The sequence below is a fragment of the Salvelinus sp. IW2-2015 genome, linkage group LG5 (assembly GCF_002910315.2).
Source record: "Salvelinus sp. IW2-2015 linkage group LG5, ASM291031v2, whole genome shotgun sequence".
NCBI lineage: Eukaryota > Metazoa > Chordata > Actinopteri > Salmoniformes > Salmonidae > Salvelinus > Salvelinus sp. IW2-2015.
The window spans coordinates 26,839,361-26,856,329 of record NC_036844.1 but is presented as its reverse complement, the minus strand read 5'-3'; the positions used below and the strand labels follow the sequence as shown (position 1 = coordinate 26,856,329).

Below are 16,969 nucleotides of genomic sequence, written 5' to 3'. Positions count from 1 at the left end.
AGAAGTTAATCATTGGAAATAGTGTATCTATAAACACAGCAATGAATCTACATAATAATGGGTTAAGATAGAACATGAGAAAACATACATGAACACACACTTTAGTATACAAGCAAGACGAATGGTTGCCATGGATACAAACAGTAAAAAAACAACTGTAAAATAAACAAAAACATACAATTGTTTTTTCCTACTAGCACTGACTTTATTGAGAAAAAATGTACTTACTAGCTGTGATATGTGGTATGTGGTTGTCTCACCTAGCTATCTTAAGATGAATATACTAACTGTAAGACGCTCTGGATAAGAGTGTCTGCTAAATGAATAAAATGTACTGTACACAGAGGTAGAAATACCCCCCACACTTGGTCTGTGTCTGTAAAGCCCTCCACTATAAAACTGAGGGTTACACAACCTGTCTGTCTTTATTTTACTAACTCTAATTCACAACCTAGAGAGAGAGAGAGAAAGGGTGAGAGACTGTTCAGTGTTCAGTTGCTAAACTACAAAATAATGTTCAGTTTCTAAACCACAAAAACAACATGTAGAAATCAACCACTAGCCACATCATGCTTGACATTCACAGTCTCTGTACAGAGTCTCTACACCAGGGGTACTCAACTCTTACCCTACGAGGTCCGGAGCCTGCTGGTTTTCTGTTCTACCTAATATTTTTATTTATTTATTTCACCTTTATTTAACCAGGTAGGCAAATTGAGAACACGTTCTCATTTACAATTGCGACCTGGCCAAGATAAAGCAAAGCAGTTCGACACATACAACAACACATGGTTACACATGGAGTAAAACAAACATACAGTCAATAATACAGTGAAAAATAAGTCTATATACAATGTGAGCAAGTGAGGTAAGGGAGGTGAAAGGCAAACAAAATATATATATAAATAAATAAAAATATAAAAAAAGGCCATGGTGGCGAAGTAAATACAATATAGCAAGTTAATAAAAATAAAAAATAAAAACACTGGAATGGTTGGTTTGCAGTGGAAGAAAGTGCAAAGTAGAGATAGAAATAATGGGGTGCAAAGGAGCAAAATAAATAAATGAATACAGTAGGTAAAGAGGTAGTTGTTTGGGCTAAATTATAGATGGGCTATGTACAGGTGCAGTAATCTATGAGCTGCTCTGACAGCTGGTGCTTAAAGCTAGTGAGGGAGATAAGTGTTTCCAGTTTCAGAATTTTGTAGTTCGTTCAGTCATTGGCAGCAGAGAACTGGAAGGAGAGGCGCCAAAGGAAGAATTGGTTTTGGGGGTGACCAGAGAGATATACCTGCTGGAGCGCGTGCTACAGGTAGGTCTGCTATGGTGACCAGCGAGCTGAGATAAGGGGGACTTTACCTAGCAGGGTCTTGTAGATGACCTGGAGCCAGTGGTTTGGCGACGAGTATGAAGCGAGGGCCAGCCAACGAGAGCGTACAGTTCGCAGTGGTGGGTAGTGGATGGGGCTTTGGTGACAAAACGATGGCACTGTGATAGACTGCATCCAATTTATTGAGTAGGGTTTTGGAGGCTATTTTGTAAATGACATCACCGAAGTCGAGGATTGGAGGATGTCAGTTTTACAAGGGTATGTTTGGCAGCATGAGTGAAGGATGCTTTGTTGCGGAATAGGAAGCCAATTCTAGATTTAACTTTGGATTGGAGATGTTTGATGTGATTTAATTGCATACACCTGGTGTCCCAGGTTTAAAGCAGTCCCTGATTAGAGGGGAACAATGGAAAAATGCAGTGCAACTGGCTTCGAGGTCCAGAGTTGAGTTTGAGGGCTCTACACTGTCAATGGTGGGAAAAGCACCCAATTGTCATACTTGAGTAAAAGTAAAGATACCTTAATAAAAAAAGTGAAAGCAACCCTATAAAATACTAATTGAGTAAAAGTCTAAATGTATTTGGTTTTAAATATACTTAAGTATCAAAAGTAAAAGTATAAATCATTTCAAATTTCAAAAACCAGACGGTACAATTTTCAAATTGTTTTTAATTTACAGATAGCCAGCGGCAAACTCCAATACGCATAATTTACAAACAAATAATTTGTGTTTATTGAGTCCGCCAGATCAGAGGCAGTAAGAATGACCAGGGGTGTTGTCTTGATAAGTGCGTGAAAAGCATAAAAAATGTAACGAGCATTCAAAATGTAACGAGTACTTTTGCGTGTCAGGGAAAATGCATGGAGTAAAAAGTACATAATTTTCTTTAGGAATGTAGCGAAGTAAAAGTAAAAGTAGTCGAAAATATAAATAGTAATTGTGGAAGGACCAAGCTAACCCGTCGTCAGCCGACGACATAGCCCAGGATGTGGAAACGTACAAATCTACATGGGAGCTGTTAAAAGGGGACGAAGAGGACCGGAAAGACTCTGCCAAGCCCGTTCCCCGACTAACCCCGGCATGTCTGCCACCAAAACGACCGAACCCACTCCGGAAGAGGGAGAAGTCACACAACAGGGTCGGTGCTATAAATGCCAGTCTCRGGACCATTACGACCCACAATGTCCCAGAAAGGACGAGTCCATGGCCACTGAGTCAGCGCTGGCCGTCCCTGCGCATCCTGGTCCGAGAGGGCAGGATTACCCCTGTTGGTTAGCAGAAATAGCCCCAGCCCCAGAGATTCCGGTTCGAATAGAAGGACGAGACGTGGTAGCCATTCTCGACTTGGGAAGTATGGTTACGTTAGTGGAGGAGCAGGTGACCATAGCAACACTGCTACCAGACAAAGTAGCCGTGTCCTGTATCCATGGAGACACCCACTATTACCCCACCGTGAGTCTGTCCATTCTCACCCAAAAAGGAAGGTGTACAGTCAGTGCGGGGAAAGTACCCCAGCTGAAGGTTCCATTATTGATCGGGAGAGACTGTCCCCTATATAAGGAGCTTCGGCAGGTGACGTTACGCACCGGACAAAGGGGATCAGGTCTTCCTATCACACTCCAAGAGCCGGGCCACCGCAGGGGGGCAGGAATGCAGAGAAAGAACAAAACCAAGTCCAAGCCTGAAGTGGTAGTCCTACAAGGAAACCTAGCCTTAGCCTCGTCCTCTGGAGCAGAGGAATAAATACAGACACAATGCCTCTGACAGCTTTTCCAGGAAACCTCCGATGAAGACACCTGCGAAGGGTTATACACAACGAAGGAAGGAACCACCAGAGGCTAAGGGGTATATTTGAAGCCCCATCAAAGGAAGGAACATAGAAATGATTTTCCACCGGCACCCCCGAAGGGGATGGGGAACAACCTCCACACCCCTCTACCGAGGTCGACCTGCCCCAAGAATTAAAGGGATAGTTTGGTACCTCTCAGCATAGAGACCCAGACCTACGGGATGCCATGAGGAAGGTGAAGGTGATCGACGGGAGGAATGTCGACGGATCAGGTGAGCCCTCTCTTCCCTACTATGCAATCAGGAGGGGCCTCTTGTATTGGGTCGTGCAACAAAGGGGGGGAAAACAGGAATGACTAATGGTGCCTAGACCTAGGAGGACACCTGACATGGGACAAAATGATCAACAGAATCATGCAGAGGTTCTATTGCCTCCATGTCACCCGAGATGTGGCCAGATATTGGACGTGTGATCAATGTCAGCGTACGACCCCATGGCCACACCTGCGTAATCCTTTGATTCCTCTCCCCATTATAGAGACTCCCCCCTCCCGAAATTCCACCAGAGGACATGAGTACATCCTGGTGGTCGTAGATCACGCTACCAAGTTCCCAGAGGCCATACTCCTTCGCAACATGTCGTCAAAGGGAATTGCCAACGAATTGTTTATGCGTTTCTCCCGGATGGGCCTTCCCAATACGATCCTAACCGACCAGGGAACCCCGTTCATGTCCTGGTTGATGAAGGACTTGTGTCGGTTATACSAGGTTCAACAGATACACACAAGCATATTCCACCCGCAGACAGACGGTTTGTGCGAACGCCTGAACAAAACGATTAAAAGCATGTTGAGAAGAGTGGTGTCCAGAGACGGGAAAAACTGGGACATGCTTCTGCCCCACTTAATGTTTGCCCTGCGAGAAGTACCCCAGGCATCCACTGGGTTCTCCCCATTCTAATTGCTCTATGGCAGGCCATGTCGAGGGATCCTCGACTTAGCCAAGGAGACCTGGGAGGCCGAACCATGCCTGTTCCGGTTGACGATAGAACATGTTACATGTCGGCAGTCTGGCCCATAGTAAAGGAGCATATGGAGAAGGTGCAACGGACTCAAGGACGGGTCTACGATAAGTCAAGCGACACCCAGGGTGTTCACAGTGGGAGAGAAAGTGATGGTACTCGTGCCCACGGCCGAACACCACTTGCTGGAGCAGTGGAGGGGGCCCTATGAGGTAACGGAAAGGGTCTCACCGGTCAATTACCTCATCAAGCAACCGGACAGGAGGAAGAAGGTCCAACTCTATCATATCAACCTGCTGAAGAAGTACCATGGGAGAGAGGATGGTGTGACTTTGATGGCCGTGGAGGACAAGGAAAAAGAGGAGGCCCTGCTACAGGTGCGCCGGTCGAACTCTCCTGCCGGAGCAGTCAAGACAACTAGACAAGCTGATTATGCAATTCGGCAGGGTATTCTCACCCTTTCCAGGACAAACAGATGTCCTGTTTCATCATATCCACACTGAACTCGGCAAGAAGGTGCATATTAAGCCTTACAGGATTCCTGAGGACCACCGAGTCATCGCAAAGAACGAGATAAGGGAGATGCTGATGATGAGGGTGATTGAGCCATCTACGAGTGAGTGGTCCAGTCCCATAGTTCTGGTCCCCAAACCCGACGGTAGTATGAGGCTCTGCAACGACTTTAGAGGTGTAAACGCCATCTCTAGGGTCGACACGTATCCCATGCCCCACGTGGATAAACTCCTGGAGCGCTTAGGAAAGCCAAGTTCATCACCATCCTGGATTTGACGAAGGGATATTGGCAAGTGCCGGTGGCTACCGAGGACAGCCCAAAGACTGCCTTCGCCACACCAGAGGGGCTTTTTCAGTATGTGAGGAGGCCCTTCGAATTGCATGGGGCTGCAATAACTTTCCAACGCCTCATGGATGCCATTCTACAACCCCATCAATAGTACGTGGCGGCGTGCATAGACGATGTGGTCATCCACAGCGAGGACTGGGATAGCCACCTCCTGTGACTACGGGCGGTGCTCATGAGCCTGGAGGGTACAGGGCTGACTGCCAATCCCAAAAAACGCTGCCTGGGTCTGTCCGAAGCGGAACACCTGGGATACACCGTGGGGAAAGGAAAAATACGCCCACAGGCAGAAAAGACCAGGGCCATTCGAGACTGACCTCGGCCCCAGACAAAGCGGGACGTCTGGGCCTTCTTGAGGATAACGGGATATTATCGCCGTTTCATCCCTGGATATGCAACCATTGCCAACCCCGTCACAAACCTCATCAAGAAAAACCTGCCAAACCGGTTAGTGTGGAAGGACGAGACGGAAGACGCCTTCCAGTTGCTAAAAAATATCTTGTGCTCTGATCCCGTCCCGCAGGCTCCTGACTTCTCCCAAGAGTTCATTGTGCAGGTAGACGCCTCAGATACGGGGCTTGGCGCCATCTTAGCGTAGGGTGAAGGCGAAGCAGAGAGTCCTATTCTCTTTATAAGTAGGAAGCTCAGTGATCAGGAACAGAGATATGCTACCGTAGAGAAAGAGGCCCTAGCCATTAAGTGGGCCCTCGATTATCTCCGGTACTACCTACTCGGGCGTAAGTTTGCCCTCGTTACTGACCATGCTCCCCTCACGTGGATGGCCGGTAAGAGAAACAATAACAACAGAATAGCCAGATGGTTTCTTGCTTTACAACCGTTCTCTTTCCATGTCTTCCACAGGGCTGGATCGAGGAACGGGAATGCGGACGCGCTGGCCCGACGTGACCAAGACAGTGCGTCTGGTGCCCGACCCTCCAGTCCGGTCCTGAGGGGGGAGGTATGTGGAAGGACCACCAGAGGGCAGGCTGCTCCTACAGCCCGGCATGTGAGTCAAGGTGATCAGAGGCAATTAAGCACAGCTGATGGTACTAATGAGCTATTCCCTTTCCCCTACAAGAGAGAGGAGGGAACCGGCAGGGGGGGAGAAAGAAAAGAGTGTTTGCTTCTCCAAGGGAGAGGACGTACCTTTCGGAAGGGAGACGAACGGGACAAACTACCTCTTGGGAATGGCCACCACGGATCCGGACCACCACCCGAAGGGACCTCTCCATGGACGGATCGTTAAGGCGGTGACGCACCCATGATTTGTGTTATAGTTTAAAGATATATTATATTCCTTGTTCTTGTAAAGAAGAWTTGTGTTTTCCTTGGAAGATAATCCTTGATTGTGTTGGAGTGTTTAAGAAGAAAGAAATACCTCAATAGAGAACTTTGTTCAATTAAGAAAACCTGTTCCTGACTCGTTTATTCCACCTTTACGCTTTAGAGCAACCTCAAGGTACTTGGTCCGCTTACATAATGTAAAGTATAGATACCCCAAAAATATACTTAAGTAAAAGTAATTTTACTTAAGTAATTTACACCACTGTACATGTTAATGCACCTCCAACACTGCACTACAACTCCCTACAATGGTACACATTATAACTGCTATCGCCCACACGCCTACTTACCTTTAGGCACTGGTCCAAGATCAGCTTTACTTAAATAACAACAAAGAAATGCATTGCAACTACACACACACAACACTATCCTCTCCTCTCTCCTTTTCTGTTTCACTTTCTCTCCGTGTCTGCCTCCTAATCTGCTGGAACAGTAGTTTGTTTGGGGTGAGCAGGCAGGCAGTTTATCACCAGTCAACCAGACCTGCACCCTGCATCCAGCCCCTCTCTGATCACCAACTCCCAGCAGCAACTGCAGCCTGTGGCCATTCACTGATAAAGGCCTGCCTGCCTGGTTCTCTGAAGAGGACGGATCATAGCAACCGCTTTAGTCTCCAACCATTCTAGTCTGGGCATAAAGAAGGCCACAGAGATAGCAGGGAGGGAGAGAGAAAAGGGGGCAGAGCTGATTTGCAATTTATAGATGGAATATGCATGGGTGAGACAGCAACAGAAATGGAGAACGTGTGTGTGTATGAATGTACTTTATCTGACAGTGAAAAAGGACTTTCCCATTTTTAAAATCGTATTTTTATTTCACCTTTATTTAACCAGGTAGGCCAGTTGAGAACAAGTTCTCATTTACAACTGCGACCTGGCCAAGATAGAGCAAAGCAGTGCGACACAAACACAGAGTTACACATGTGATAAAGAAACGTACAGTCAATAACACAATAGAAAAGTCAATATACAGTGTGTGCAAATGTAGTAAGATTATGAAGGTAAGGCAATAAATAGGCCATAGTGGTGAAATAATTACAATTTAGCAATTAAACACTGGAGATGTGCAGAAGATGCATGTCCAAGAAGAGATACTGGGGTGCAAAGGAGCAAAATAAATAACAATATGGGGATGAGGTATTTGGGTGGGCTATTTACAGATGGGCTATGTACAGGTGCAATGATCGGTAAGCTGCTCTGACAGCTGATGCTTAAAGTTAGAGAGGGAGATAGAAGTCTTCAGCTTCAGTGATTTTTGCAATTCGTTCCAGTCATTGGCAGCAGAGAACTGGAAGGAAATGCGACCAAAGGAGAAGTTGGCTTTGGGGGTGACCAGTGAAATATACCTGCTGGAGCGTGTGCTACGGGTGGGTGCTGCTATGGTGACCAGTGAACTGAGATAAGGTGGGGCTTAACCTAGCAAAGACTTATAGATGACCTGGAGCCAGTGAGTTATAGTGACGAATATGAAGCAAGGGCCAGCCAACGAGAGCATACAGGTCGCAGTGGTGGGTAGTATATGGGGCTTTGGTGACAAAATGGATGGCACTGTGATAGACTACATCCGATTTGCTGAGTAGAGTGTTGGAGGCTATTTTGTGAATGACATCGCCGAAGTCAAGGATCAGTAGGATAGTCAGTTTTATGAGGGTATGTTCGGCAGCATGAGTGAAGGATGCTTTGTTGCGGAATAGGAAGCCGATTCCTGATTTAATTTTGGATTGGAGATGCTTAATGTGAGTCTGGAAGGAGAGTTTACAGTCTAACCAAACACCTAGGTATTTGTAGTTGTCCACATATTCTAAGTCAGAACCGTGCAGGGTAGTGATGCTAGACGGGCGGGCGGGTGCGGGCAGCGATCGGTTGAAGAGCATGCATTTAATTTTACTTGCATTTAAGAGCAGTTGGAGGCCACGGAAGGAGTGTTGTATGGCATTGAAGCTCTATGATGTTATTATGTTTATAATAATGATAATACTACTCTGTACTAAAGTACAATCCAAACCCACATGCACATAAGGAAAGACACCTCTTATATGTTCCATATGGACAGCTGTACATTGCAAGTTATTACATGCCCTAAATTATCTCTCTGTAATAAATTGTGGTTTGCAAACCAGCTCCATTCCATTCAGCTGTTTGGTACAGTAGTTGCAGTGACAAGGGAAAACAAGGCCAGCCAGCTGTGTGTGGCCATGCCCATGTCTGACCTACCTTTGAATGAGTCTCTCCTTTCTCTCTCTTAATCCTCATCCTTCTCTCTTATCCCTAGATACTATGATGCTAAACTGAAACGCCAGTTTCGCCTGTTATGGTTTCACTACTTTTCTTATACACTGAATAAATAACTTCAAGCGCTGCCCATCCATAGGATCTGCTCAATTAATACAATTGTGTGTGCGAGTGTGTGTGTATGCTTGCATGCGTGTGTGTGTTTGCGAATGTGTGTTTGGAATCAAGTCAAATTGAGGTAAACATGCCGCCTTATTTTCAGTAAAACCTAATATCCTGACCCAGGGGACTGGCCTGTGACCCAGTGAATCAGAGTAAACACACATTGTACTCGTTGTGTAAAGCAGCCAGAAACACTAATTCCTTCTTTCCCTCTCCACTGCTCCTTCACTTGTCTGGTCACTCAATCAGCCACACCCCTCCCCCATCCTCTGTGCACTTCATTCTGATGAATGGACAATCGCTCTTTCAAACAGGGGTTATGGATGGGGGGGGGGGGGGGGGGACTGCTCAAAGTAGCCCTTGTGCATAGAGTTGTATGGTTTGTTAAACTCTGAAGTCAATGGTTTTTGTTTGACATATATTTTAAAGTGAAAGATCTGAGTCAAAGTGTAATTCCGTTACCGTCGAATTGACCAAAGCGATATAGACTTTAGGTAGAACAAGAATTCAGAACATTTTATGAGACAAAGTTAGCAAATATATGGTCAGAGATGTTTGTGAGGGCTGCAACTATGCATTATAATATCTTGATTCTATAGTGTTCTTCCAAGTTACATATCCAATAATCTAGCACTTCTAGAGATCTATGCTCCATGGATGCATGCTTCACCATAATGTATGTCAGATCTAGTAAGTCTACAGGTACATGTCTGCCTCCAGGCTTGTGCCATTAATGAATTAGGACAACAAAGGAGGACAGGTGAGAGGGGCTTCAAGAGTGGTAACATGATATCAGCCCTGTGTGTGTTTTTTTATGTAAAAATAAAAATGTAACCTACATTTAACTAGGCAAGTTAGTTTAGAACAAATTCTTATTTACAATGACGGGCTACCGGGGAACTGCCTTGTTCAGGGGCAGAACGACATATTTTTACCTTGTCAGCTCAGGGATTCGATCCAGCAACCTTTTGGTTACTGGCCCAATGCTCTAACCACTAGGCTACCTGCTGCCCCAATGTTTGTCTATGGAGTGTGTGTGTGCACGTGTGTGTATACGTGCGCGTGTGCGTGTGTGTGTGCGTGTGTGTGTGTGTGTGTGAGACCGCAGAGGGATTATAGTATGTCAGCACACAGGAAATCTCTCTAATTCAGGGGGTGATAGGGTGTAGGGGAAAAATAGCTATTTTTACATCCTCCTTGTGTCCACAGGCAGAGAATAGACTTTTGCTTACTCATCTACTGTAGCTCTCAATATACAGCAAACACGGTATACACACATACACTAACCCTCTCTCACACAGATACCAGTATGCAGCACTGTGCATTGTCTCGCACAGAAACATTATGCACACAAACAAATGCACACACACACACACACACACACTTAGAATAATAAAGAATGTATTGTTCATGCAAAATACATGATAGATAGACCGCTCATACAGTGTATATACAAAAGTATGTGGACACCCCTTCAAATTAGTGGATTTCGACTATTTCAGCCACACCTGTTGCTAACAGGTGAATAAAATCGAGCACAGAGCCATGCACTCTCCATAGACAAACATTGGCAGTAGAATGGCCTTACAAAAGAGCTCAGTGACTTTCAACATGGCACTGTCATAGGATGCCACCTTTCCAACAAGTCAGTCCGTCAAATGTCTGCCCTGCTAAAGCTGCCCCGGTCAACTGTAAGTGCTGTTATTGTGAAGTGGAAACCTTTAGAAGCAACAACGGCTCAGCCGCGAAATGGTAGGCCACACAAGCTCACAGAATGGGACCGCCCAGTGCTGAAGAGCGTAGCGTGTAAAAATTGTCTGTCCTCGGTTGCAACACTCACTACGGAGTACAGCGTCAGCACAATAACTGTTTGTCTGGAGCATCATGAAATGTGACGCGTTTCAGGAAACTAGGTGTATGTCGCGGGTCACTACTTCACTTTCTTTTTAACCAAAATGTGTTTTTTGGCAGAAATGCCTTCTGGAACATATGAACTTTCATGTGCCTTAATAACAGACTTGTATGCCATCTGTAAATACGAATAAAATTGTTCAATTACGAGCCTAGTTGGTTTAGCCACAGAAAAAGACAACAATCTTCCCGCTAGCCATGATTGGCTGAGAAAATGAATGGGCTGGACATGCCGAGAGATTAGTTTAGATTGGTCTGCCATATAACACACTTCTGTCTATTTGAGCTGATCAGTATGTGTAGGCAATCCTGTCTAACACAGCTTTTTTTTTTTAAGTATTGCATAGTAGAACTGCATAAGTGTTGCTCTCCACTTTCTGGAGGACCAAGTTTTGAAATTAGTGGAATTAGAGCTAAGGAGACGGAGAAAACAACTGTCTCTGGATTACATCTTCAAACTAAGGGCAGCCGTGGCATTTGTGACAGGGAGAGGCGTCCATCCATGATGTATAAGGGTAAGATAGTCTAGCTAGCTACATTGTCAGATATTAGACATTTCTAATTTTGACAGAAAGTTGTTTTCATTTCAAGTTAGTGTACTGTTAGCTAGCTAGCTAACGTTAGCTGGCTGGCTCGCAAGCTAACATTACATGTATGATCTTATTATTCGTATCTCAGAGCCATTTGCTTTGCTAGTTATAGCCTAATGTTAGCTAGCTAACATTGAACCTGGTTGGTCAGCTACCTGCAGATTAATGCAGGGTAGTAACATCATCAATTGGGATTATGGTTCATTGTTGACCTAGCAAGCTAGCTACATGTCTTAACAAAAGACACCACTATGCAAGTAACCATTTCAATAGACTGTCACTGCGACAACTGTTGATCGACGTAGCTGGTAAATTTGCTCTGGCTATCTACTCCGATTTCAGAGCACTCTTATCTGAGTGTGCCAGAGTGCAGAATAACTGATGAATTTACGAATGCTCAACACCCGTTGAATATGGCCGGTGTCAGTAAACGTTGGCAAAAAAGCGTAAATTGCTGCCAGTAGCACAGTTGCAGTCACCAACGCTCTGGATAACATAAAAACAGCCTTACCAGCTCTGCAAGGGCGAGTAAAATGGTCAGGTAGCTGTTCTCTCATTTGTATCTGGAATATTGTTAGACTGTTGTTGTTAGGACAGAACGCTCGGATCAACCCTTAAAGAGATGGGTGGGGCTAAAGCTTAAGAGGGTGTAAACGATGCTGAATGTTTGTAAACAAAGAAGAGCTCTCCAGTATGTACCAAAACATTCAAAGGCCCTTTTCTCAAAAGTGAGGTTATAAATGTATCAACTTTCGAAGCAGAATTACTTTCCCATTGTTCCTCAAATGCAGTGTATGTGTCATGTTTTGTCTTTGATCATCATGTCTTGTCCCTGTGCTTCCCTCTGCTGGTCTTATTAGGTTCTTTCCCTCTTTCTATCCCTCTCTCTCCCCCTTCCTCTTTCCCTCTCTCGCTCTCTCTCTCTATCGTTCCGTTCCTGCTCCCAGCTGTTTCTCATTCTCCTAACGACCTCATTTACTCTTTCACACCTGTCCCCTATTTTGCCCTCTGCGCATCCTCACACGCAGGCGTGTGAGCAGGTGTCTATGTCAGCTACGGCCTGTGCCTTCCTAAAGCGACCTGCAGTCTGTGGTCGCGTCTCCAGTCGTTCCTCTCTATTGACGAGAGGATTTCAGTTTCCTGTTTTGGATTTACCATCGATAATATCCAGGAGAATCATTATTTGTTTAATACTGGAATAAAGACTCTGTTTCTATTACGTCGCTTTTGGGTCCTCATTCACCAGCATAACAGAAGAATCCGACCAAGAATGGACCAGCGACTACGGATTCTCGCAACACTGCGTCGAGATCCAGGGAGCAATGCTCGGCAGACACGAGCAGGAATTGTCTGCTGCTCGTCATGCCGTTGAGACCCTGTCCGCTCAGGCTCCGATCTCTCAGGACAGTTCAGAGTCTTCGTCTCGTGCCACCAGCTACTTCCTGGTCTTCCGAGTCTCCGGAACCTAGGGTTAATAACCCACCATGTACTCAGGGCAGCCCACTGAGTGTCGCTCCTTTCTCACCCAGTGTGATATTGTGTTCTCTCTCCAGCCCAACACATACTCAAGAGAGAGAGCTCGGATCGCTTACGTCATATCACTCCTTACTGGTCCTCGGGAGGTGGGCACAGCTATCTGGGAGGCAAGGGCTGAGTGTCTAACGTTTATCAGAACTTTAAAGAGGAGATGATACGGGTTTTGATCGTTCAGTTTTTGGGAAGGAGGCTTCCAGGGCCCTGGTCCCTATGTCAAGGTGATCGACCATAACGGATTACTCTATAGAGTTTCGCACTCTTGCTGCATCCAGTGACTGGAACGAGCCGGCGTTGCTCGCTCGTTTTCTGGAGGGACTCCACGCTGAGGTAAGGATGAGATTCTCTCCCGGGAGGTTCCTTCCAGCGTGGACTCTTTGATTGCACTCGCCATCCGCATAGAACGACGGGTAGATCTTCGTCACCGAGCTCGTGGAAGAGAGCTCGCGTTAACGGTGTTTCCCCTCTCCGCATCTCGACCATCTCCTCCCACCGGCTCAGAGACTGAGCCCATGCAGCTGGGAGGTATTCGCATCTCGACTAAGAGAGGGAACGGAGAATCACCAACCGCCTTTGCCTCTATTGCGGTTCTGCTGGACATTTTGTCATGTCATGTCCAGTAAAAGCCAGAGCTCATCAGTAAGCGGAGGGCTACTGGTGAGCGCTACTACTCAGGTCTCTCCATCAAGATCCTGTACTACCTTGTCGGTCCATCTACGCTGGACCGGTTCGGCTGCTTCCTGCAGTGCCTTGATAGACTCTGGGCTGAGGGTTGTTTTATGGACGAAGCATGGGCTCGGAAACATGACATTCCTCTCAGCAGTTAGGGAAGCCCACGCCCATGTTCGCCTTAGATGGTAGTCTTCTCCCCAGTATCAGATGTGAGACACTACCTTTAACCCTCACAGTATCTGGTAACCACAGTGAGACCATTTCCTTTTTGATTTTTCGTTCACCTTTTACACCTGTTGTTTTGGGTCATCCCTGGCTAGATGTCATAATCCTTCTATTAATTGGTCTGTAATCTATTCCTATCCTTGGAACGTTCTGTCATGTGAAGTGTTAATGTCTGCTATCCCTCCTGTTTCTTCTGTCCCTCTACTCAGGAGGAACCTGGTGATTTGACAGGAGTGCCGGAGGAATATCATGATCTGCGCACGGTCTTCAGTCGGTCCAGAGCCAGCTCCCTTCCTCCTCACCGGTCGTATGATTGTTGTATTGATCTCCTTCCGGGGACCACTCCCCCTCGGGGTAGACATACTCTCTGTCGGCTCCCGAACGTAAGGCTCTCGAGGATTATCTGTCTGTTTCTCTCGACGCCGGCACCGTGTGCCTTCTTCCTCTCCCGCCGGAGCGGGGTTTTTCTTTGTTAAGAAGAAGGACGGTACTCTGCGCCCCTGCGTGGATTATCGAGGGCTGAATGACATAACGGTTAAGAATCGTTATCCGCTTCCCCTTATGTCGTCAGCCTTCGAGATTCTGCAGGGAGCAAGGTTCTTTACTAAGTTGGACCTTCGTAACGCTTACCATCTCGTACGCATCAGAGAGGGACGAGTGGAAAACGGCGTTTAACACTCGTTAGGCATTTTGAATACCGGTTCTGCCGTTCGGTCTCGCTAATGCTCCAGCTGTCTTTCAGGCATAGTTAATGATGTACTGAGAGACATGCTGAACATTTTTGTTTTCGTTTACCTTGACGATATCCTGATTTTTTTCACCGTCACTCGAGATTCATGTTCAGCACGTTCGACGTGTACTCCAGCGCCTTTTAGAGAATTGTCCTACGTGAAGGCTGAGAAGTGCGCCTTTCATGTCTCCTCTGTCACATTTCTCGGTTCTGTTATTTCCGCTGAAGGCATTCAGATGGATTCCGCTAAGGTCCAGGCTGTCAGCGATTGGCCGTTCCTAAGTCACGTGTCGAGTTGCAGCGCTTTCTCGGTTTCGCTAATTTCTATCGGCGTTTCATTCGTAATTTCGGTCAAGTGGCTGCCCCTCTCACAGCTCTGACTTCTGTCAAGACTTGCTTTAAGTGGTCCGGTTCCGCCAGGGAGCTTTTGATTCCCTCAAGAAGCGTTTTACATCCGCCCTATCCTTGTTACTCCTGACGTCACTAAACAATTCATTGTCGAGGTTGACGCTTCAGAGGTGGGTGTGGGAGCCATTCTGTCTCAGCGCTCCATTCTGACGTAAGGTCCATCCTTGCGCTTACTTTTCTCATCGCCTGTCGCCATCGGAGCGCAACTATGATGTGGGTAACCGCGAACTGCTCGCCATCCGCCTTAGCCATAGGCGAATGGCGACAGTGGTTGGAGGGGCGACCGTCCTTTTGTCGTTTGGACTGCCATAAGAACCTTGAGTACATCCGTTCTGCCAAACGACTTAATGCACGTCAAGCTCGTTGGGCGTTGTTTTTCGCTCGTTTCGAGTTCGTGATTTCCTATCGCCCGGGAAATAAGAACACCAAGCTGATGCCTTATCCCGTCTCTTTAGTTCTTCTGTGGTTTCTACCGACCCCGAGGGGATTCTCCCTGAAGGGCGTGTTGTCGGGTTGACTGTCTGGGGAATTGAGAGACAGGTAAAGCAAGCACTCACTCACACTGCGTCGCCGCGCGCTTGTCCTAGTAACTTCTGTTCGTTCCTGTCTCTACTCGTCTGGCTGTTCTTCAGTGGGCTCACTCTGCCAAGTTAGCTGGCCACCCCGGCGTTCGGGGTACGCTTGCTTCTATTCGCCAGCGGTTTTGGTGCCTACTCAGGAGCGGGACACGCGCCGTTTCGGGCTGCTTGTTCGGACTGCGCGCAGACTAAGTCAGGTAACTCTCCTCCTGCCGGTCGTCTCAGACCGCTTCCCATCCTTCTCGACCATGGTCTCACATCGCCTTAGACTTTATTACCGGTCTGCCTTCGCTGCGGGGAAGACTGTGATTCTTACGGTTATCGATAGGTTCTCTAAGCGGCACATTTCATTCCCCTTGCTAAGCTTCCTTCCGCTAAGGAGACGGCACAAATCATCATTGAGATGTGTTCAGAATTCATGGCTCCCGTTAGACGCCGTTTCAGACAGAGGTCCGCAATTCACGTCACAGTTTTGGAGGGAGTCTGTCGTTTGATTGGTGCTTCCGTCAGTCTCTCTTCCGGGTTTCATCCCCAGTCTAACGGTCAAGCAGAAAGGGCCAATCAGTCGATTGGTCGCATATTACGCAGCCTTTCGTTTCGAAACCCTGTGTCTTGGCAGAACAGCTCCCCTGGGCTGAGTACGCTCACAACTCGCTTCCTTCGTCTGCTACCGGGCTATCTCCGTTTCAGAGTAGTCTTGGGTACCAGCCTCTCTGTTCTCGTCCAGCTCGCCGAGTCCAGCGTTCCTCCGCTCAGGCTTTTGTCCAACGTTGTGAGCGCACCTGGAGGAGGGTCAGGTCTGCACTTGCCGTTACAGGGCGCAGACTGTGAGAGCCGCCAATAAACGTAGGATTAAGAGTCCTAGGTATTGTCGCGGTCAGAGAGTGTGGCTTTCCACTCGTAACCTTCCCCTTACGACAGCTTCTCGCAAGTTGACTCCGCGGTTCATTGGTCCGTTCCGTGTCTCTCAGGTCGTCAATCCTGTCGCGTGTGCGACGCTTCTTCCGCGACATCTTCGTCGGGTCCACCCTGTCTTCCATGTCTCCTGTGTCAAGCCTTTCTTCCGCCCCCGTTCGTCTTCCCTCCCCCCCCCGTCCTTGTCGAGGGCGCACCTATTTACAAGGTACGGAAGATCATGGACATGCGTTCTCGGGACGTGGTCACCAGTACTTAGTGGATTGGGAGGGTTACGGTCCTGAGGAGAGGAGTTGGGTCCATCTCGGGACGTGCTGGACCGTTCGTTGATTGATGATTTCCTTCGTTGCCGCCAGGGTTCCTCCTCGAGTGCGCCAGGAGGCGCTCGGTGAGTGGGGGGATACTTGTCATGTTTTGTCTTTGATCATCATGTCTTGTCCCTGTGCTTCCCTCTGCTTGGTCTTATTAGGTTCTTTCCCTCTTTCTATCCCTCTCTCTCCCCCTTCCTCTTTCCCTCTCTCGCTCTCTCTCTCTATCGTTCCGTTCCTGCTCCCAGCTGTTTCTCATTCTCCTAACGACCTCATTTACTCTTTCACACCTGTCCCCTATTTTGCCCTCTGATTAGAGTCCCATTTCTCCCTCTGTTTTTCGCCCTTCTGTCCTTGTCGATT

At 47.2% G+C, this 16,969-nt stretch overlaps 1 protein-coding gene across 3 annotated transcripts in view; it reads right to left on the bottom strand.

Annotated features, from left to right (window-relative positions):
- The window catches only part of LOC111964136 (lysine-specific demethylase 6B-like), a 39,208-nt gene that overhangs the window by 14,085 nt on the left and 8,154 nt on the right, over positions 1-16,969 (bottom strand). Inside the window, exon 1 of one of the 3 annotated variants that reach the window (XM_023987876.2) lies at positions 6,634-6,972. The exons of the other annotated variants lie outside the window; for them this stretch is intronic. The gene's annotated coding sequence lies outside the window, so the exon portion shown is untranslated. Of the gene's footprint in view, positions 1-6,633; positions 6,973-16,969 lie in introns of those variants that run through there. 3 annotated transcript variants of the gene reach the window in all.